Here is a 7103-nt window from a genome sequence, read left to right on the forward strand (position 1 = left end):
ATTTTAACTTTCAAAATCAATCATTGTAATTCACCACATTAGAATGAAAGATAAAAACTATATAATTCTTTCAAAAAAAAGCAGAAAAGAATTTGACAACATTCAACATTCATTCATAATAAAAGCTTTTCCTCAAAAGCCTTTAGTTAACATCATAATTAATGGTGATTGTGATGGCTAATTTTATGTGTCTGCTTGGCTGGGCCACAGAATGCTCATCCATTTGGTCAAATATTACTTTGGATTTTCTGTGAGGGTGTTTTCGAGTGAGATTAACACTTAAATTGGTGGATTTTGAATAAAGCAGATTGCCCTCCATAACGTCGGGGAGCTGCATGCACTAAATTGAAGGCTTGAATAGGACAAAAAGACCAGCCCCCTCTGAGGAAGAATTCTCTGGTAGACTACCTTGAGACTTCATCTGCAACATTGTCTTTTCCTGGTTCTACAGCAGGCTGCCTTTAGACTCAGACTGAAACGTTGGCTCTCCTGAGTCTCCAGGCTGCTAGCCTTTAGACTGGAACTGCAGCATTGGATTTCCTGAGTCTCCAGCATTCCAGCCTACCTTGTGGTTTGTACTTGCCTCTCTTCAAAATCAAGTGAGCCAATTCTTATAATAAATCACACACACACACACACACACACAAACTCTATTTATCCTGTTTCTCTGAAGAACTCTAATACAGTGATATATTAAATGCTTCCCTTGCAAGATCAGGAAGAGAAGGATGGATATCCTCATCGCTTATTTTCAATATTGTGCTGAAGACCCCAGTCATGGCAATAACATAAGAAAAACAAGAAAAAGTCATAAAGATCACAAAGAAAGAAGTAAACTTTCTGTTTTTAGGGATGGCAAGATTGTTTGCACTGAAAATACTAAGGAATATACAACACTGCTAGAACCAATATCAAGGATGCAAGACAAAGGTCAATAAAATTGATCAATTATATATTTATATGTTAGCAGCAAAAAACTGAAAAATAAAAAATCTGCAATAGCATTAAAAAAGATAAAGTACAAATATAAATTTACCAAAAGATGTACAAGTCATTCTCTGAAAATTACACACATCTCTGAGAGAAATTACAGAAAATATCAATAAATAAAATTATATGATGTTTATGTACTGGACAACTAAATATTTTTAAGAAAGCAATTCTTCCCTAATTGCAATATCAATCATATTCTTAGAACATTTTTTCACATAAATGGTCATCTGATGCAAAATTGTATATGAAAATGCAAATGAACTAGAATAGCCAAAGCATATTCTGAGAGAAGACCTCAGCTGCAGGAAAACCTAATCTTAAGACTTATTCTATCTAAAAAAAATCTCCAGTAATCAAACTAGTGTGGTATTGGTAAAAGGATAGACATATAGATCAACAAAAATAAAGAATCCAGAAATAGGTGTACACATATATGTTATAGTTTTTTTTTAAAATAAAAGTATAAAAACAATTCAAGGAGTAAGGGAAATCTTTTGAACAAATAGGTATTTACCTACTAGAAATGAAAATACGCACAAAAATGCGTGTACATGGATGTCTATAGCAACTTTATTCACAATAGCTAACAAACTGGGAAAAGCCAAATGTCTAACCAGAGGTGAATAGGTTAAAATAGTATTCTATCCCTGTAATGGAATAACTTTCAGCAATAAAAAGAAACAAACTACTGATGCATGCAACAACATGGATGATCTAAAACACATTTCCCTGTGCAAAAAAAGTCAGACACAAAATGATATATCTTATAAGACTCAATTTAAGAAAAATTTTAGAAAATGCAAACTAATAGATTGTAACTAAAAGTAGATCAGTGGTTGCTTGGGGCTAAGAAACAAAGGCAGGATGGACCACAAACAGGTGTAAGATTATTTTGGGGAGTGATGAAAATATTCTACATCTTGTTTGAAGAGGTTTTCACAGGTCTATCTAGCTATCAAAATTCAAAACATTTATGCTTTAAATAAATGCAATTGTATGACAATTATAATTAAATAAAGACAATTTTTAAAATGGAAACAAATCAATTATCGAAGTATGATATGTCCACTAAACATTTATGTGACCATGATAATGATTATAAAGTATGAATAATATGTTTTAAAATGTTATAAAATGAGTAGCCTGATGGATATTGGTTTATTTAGAAAGATCAAAACTATGTAAATGTATGCAAAATACAAATGAACATAAAAGAATATTTAAGATATCTTTCAGGCTTTTTTCCTCTACTTTCTACAAATTCCAAATGTTCTACGTATAAAAGAAATATTCCCTTTGTTCCAAAACTTCTTTTAAGCTATGTTGATATGAGAAAGGTAGTAGAATGAGCAGATTCAGGGAATTTCTGTGACCCTTTTCATTTAGCTGCATCTTGTTTCTTCCAAAGAGACTCCTCTGATGAGCTGTCTGCTGTGCTTCTTGGGAGTCAGATGGGTAGAAGACAATTAATAACTTAGGCATTACCTGCTAATCTAATAGTATCTGAAGCTGTGGTTTAAAAAAGGGCAAAATGTATAATAATGGCAATATACACTGATGAAGCAGACAAGTGTACTACTCTTGAGATTACTTGCTTCATCATACCAATTAAGATAATCAATAGTATAAATTTCCAGTTGAAAAAAATAAAGATGATGTGGTACACTAAAAGGTGGTTGTAGTTCAATTTGCTTTATACATATAAATTGTAGAGCTACAGAAGACTTAATAAATCATAGGCTAAAAACTTATTTTGCATATTAAAATAGTAAAGCAACAGACTTGTTAAGCTTATATACTAGGTTTGGGCAGAAATGAGACAAATGCTTCTCAGAACCAGATTGTTTTCATTAAATCATAGATTTAGTTTACAGAATTATTTTTTAAGAAACTTTTCTGTTCTACTTCACTCAAAAGTTTTGGGAGAGTATATTTTTTTGATCCATAACTTACATACCTCTTAACTCCTGAATTAGAAAAAACACACCAAATTATTATATTTTCATGTGATTACTAAGAGTTTATATTTACACTGAAAATAAATTTTCTATTTAAAGTTCCCATTGAAATTAAATAGCTGTATCTCTGTAAAATCATATTTAAAGTATGCAACTTGATTCCCACAATCATGTAATATACTCAAATAAATTTGGTTTGTAAAATATAATAAAGGGAAAAATATTTTTCAATTTTAGACTCTGGGTTTCTCAGTCCTTATCTTCTAGTGGTATAATGGTCGTAATAGGACAAAAATGAATATTTCTTTGATCTTCACTATTGAAAAACTAATCTCACAAGCTTTGTGTATTTTCACGGGTGCTTTAACTAAAACAGTTTGGTGTCGACATTTTAGTCATAACTATATTCAAGTGATTGTCATCATTCCCTTAACCAAACATGTTGATCTTATGTCTCCTTGGAGTTCATATCACTGTGTAAAATTACCCCGTTTACCCTAGTTAGAGTGAACTTGTACATTCTCATCAATGACAAGAATTTTCTCCTTCTCTGCCTAAATAAAATGTCAATGTTTTCACAACATCCTTTGTAAACAATGGAACTCTACAGATAAGTTATAGCTGATATACTTTATTCATGTTATTACAGTTAATGTTTGATTATGGCCATAAGTCTGAAATTAAATGTTGCCATTGGTAAGAGACAGATAATTTTAGTTGGAGATTACAGGGTTTATATATATAGAGAGAGTAGGTGGTCCTGGATATATATTTAATTCTATGATACATGTTCCAACCTTTTTTTTTTTTATTAAGGGTTTATTTATTTTTTTTTTGACTTTTTCTACTTGAAGCAACACATCAGCTCAAGTATTAAAATTACTCTTATAGGTCTTTCCATGAAAATTGGTAAGTGGAATATTTAAATTATACAGTTTTCCTGGATACTTTTTCACTTAAGAAAATCTTGTCACTCCAATTTCTGTAGAAATATCTTTGAAGGAGTATATCTGACATGCTGGCTCTCTCCCCCATACCATAGATACGCCTGTTTCAAATTTCCAAATTAATATATTTCATATTACATATTTTTGGTCCAGTTTAGCTGTTTTCAAAAACCTAGTAAAAAATATAAACTAATAATACAATTTCAAATAGCAAGTAAATATATTTCACTAATCAGCATATTCTCTTGATATCTACCTTCATGGTACTTTTTAAATTAAAATTTTAAAATACTGAATTTCTGTAACTTTAAAACTCATGAAAGAAAATTAATTCTTTATAACCAAATTACTGTTTTTAGGGAAACCGCTTAAGTTAAAATCCTTAAGACTGGTGATAACTATCAACAAGGGCATGTGTGTGTGTCTGTATTCATTAAACTTTATAATATTCCATTGATTTTTTTACTTTCACGTTACTTTCATTTGCCATCTTTATTTGCATGTAAGAAAAATATAGAATCACTAAGCATCAGAAAAAATTCCTCCATATAAATCACAAATAAAATGTATTTCTTGATCTCTACTTGTGGCTTGTTATCGATTACTTTAAAAAGTTCATGCTTTCTGTGTGTCCTGAGCTTGAACATTTACTCTCATCTTCAGTTCTTCTAGTTGCTGCCTATCGTTGTTAATTACCAAGTCCTGGCTTCCTCTGGAAGTCATTCATTAGCAAGCAGAAACATAGATTTCAACATTATTAGCCTTCTTCCCCAAATATGCAAAGCTGTGGTCTGCTAGCTGTTAAATAAAGAAGTACAGATGAAATTTTTTTTTTCTAAAAAAGACCTCTTGAAAGGTATTAAGAATGAGATCATGAAGGAATTTCTAAATATTTAGTAAATGCTCATATACAGAGTAAAATGTTGGAAAGTGGTATCTTGATCAAGTAGATTGAATCATTTTTCCTGTCACTTAAAATTATATTTACCCTATGTCTCCAAGAACTATGTGCTTTGTAAAGAGTTTGTTATTGAACAAAAATACTTACTAGAACTTATTTTGGATGTTAGAATAATTTGAGGATATTATGAATTTTCTATACCTATGATTTACATCTGCCTTTATTCCCCTTATTGATTTTTCTATTTATGACATATCGATATAACCTGGTGAAGAATGTTTCAAGATTTCTATGGCCTAAGAATTCTTTGAAGAATTCCTTGGTGTAGTAGCTCTTGCTGAAACATCATTCACTGAGTTAATTCTAGGAATTGACTGTAAAGCAAAGAAGCATCCAAGGGAATAAAGACTCATATTTTCCAAGTTAGAAACTTCTCAATAATATTCAGAAACAGTGTTTAAGAGGCTGACTTCTGTTTTTAGTACTACTAGCTTTCATTCAAACATAACCCCGTTTTTCTTTTTTTCTTTTTGATATCTAAATATATAAATAAAGATGGAGGGGCTGGGTTTTTCTTTTAACTTCACAAATAATGCATTTGAATTATTCTCTAGGTTCCTATAGTCTTAAAATTGATTTTAAAAATGCAAGTGGCTACAAAAGGTTATTTAGGTAATTATACATTGACGATGAAAATAAGTTAAACAAATAAAAGACTATATACTAGATATGAACTGACACATGAAGTGGAAAGTAACATAGAAGGACTTGAGTGGTATTATCTTTTTCTATATATACTTGTCCTGAGGACAAATAAGGACTTTAAATCTCACAGCTGCTGACCAGGCTCTCTCTATAAATCAGATGCTACATTAATTCTATTCCACACTGAGTTGTTTTGCAATTTTAAAACAAAAAAAAGTATTGCTAGCTTATTAAATATCGGTGACTCTAAAATGAAGAACACATACATGTGGTATAAATGAAAAACATAAATTAAACTTGTAGACATTAAATAGCTTTTTTAGAGGAATTCTAAAAATTGAAATTTTACTGATATAATTATTTTCTTCTCTAGTCATTCTAAATTTTTATACACGGTAGTTATTTTCTTATTATTATTTATGCAAGCATGAGGTCTAGAGTTCTCTGACTGTGTGGTTTGATTTTGGGAGAGTTTAAAGGTAAAATAATGCCCTTCTTCCTATTTGGGGGAAAAAAACTCACCAAAGAAAACATTCCATTTTGAGGATTTTAAATTTCACTAACTAAAAGTAAAGAGAACATTTTACAGATTGAAAATAGTTTCACTCTTTTGTTAACTGGTAGTTTTGTTTTGCTTCTATCACTTTTTAAATTCCTTTATACAAAATCAATTTATCAGGGATAATAATAAGTTAACATAAAGGTTGTTAAATAAATTCAGTGGATATACAGAGAAGTTTTTGCTATTTATTTTTTGATTGAATTTTTTAAAGAATAATTTCTAGATATCTCTCTCTAGGGTCAATAGTTAATTTAAATGGCCCTTGAAACTGTCTGCTCAAACCAGTTGTCTATGATTTTAAAGGGGCAGCGGTATAAAAGTAATAGTTTAATTTTTTCTAACAAAATGCAGTAAACATTAATTTATTCAAATACAATGGAATAAATCTTACTAACTCACTGTTAAGTGAGTAACTGCTGCCTAAATTTCTAGGCTATGTTAGACTATTTGAAAAGTAAAATTCTAGAAGCAAGCTATAAGGTTGAATGTTGAAGTCTAACATAAAATTAATCCAAAAAAAGGGACAAAAGAGAACAGTAAAAAACACAATTTTAAGTATATCGTGAATGTAAATTATATTTCATTAATTCAACAAATATTGGTCATGAACCTACTATGCAGCAGGCACTGTTCTAGATGCTGGGAAGACAGCAGTGTGCAAAACAGATCAAAACCTTCACTCTCCTGTAATTTACATTTTATTTGCTTAATTGCATAGTGTTTTGGATGCAGTCATCTTTTGGCAGGCTCGGACGTCAGTCACAGGTGGTCTGTAGGCTACTTAGCATTCATAGGCATCCTTACATTTCTAATAATATTCTATTCTAGACTTTATTAGGCTCATCATAACACAGAATGATATTTCTAGGTTTGGTATATTACTCTATTAGTGAAGAGTCTCTGGTAACCCACCAAATACAGTTCTGAGTTAGAAGTTTGTTAAACAAGGACATTGTTAAATATTATGAAATTGTGAAAACTTATACTCTGAAGAATATTAAAAATAAACAATTCAAGTTTTTATAATAAGGATACAA

This window comes from Pteropus alecto, unplaced genomic scaffold (genome assembly GCF_000325575.1).
Source record: "Pteropus alecto unplaced genomic scaffold, ASM32557v1 scaffold239, whole genome shotgun sequence".
NCBI lineage: Eukaryota > Metazoa > Chordata > Mammalia > Chiroptera > Pteropodidae > Pteropus > Pteropus alecto.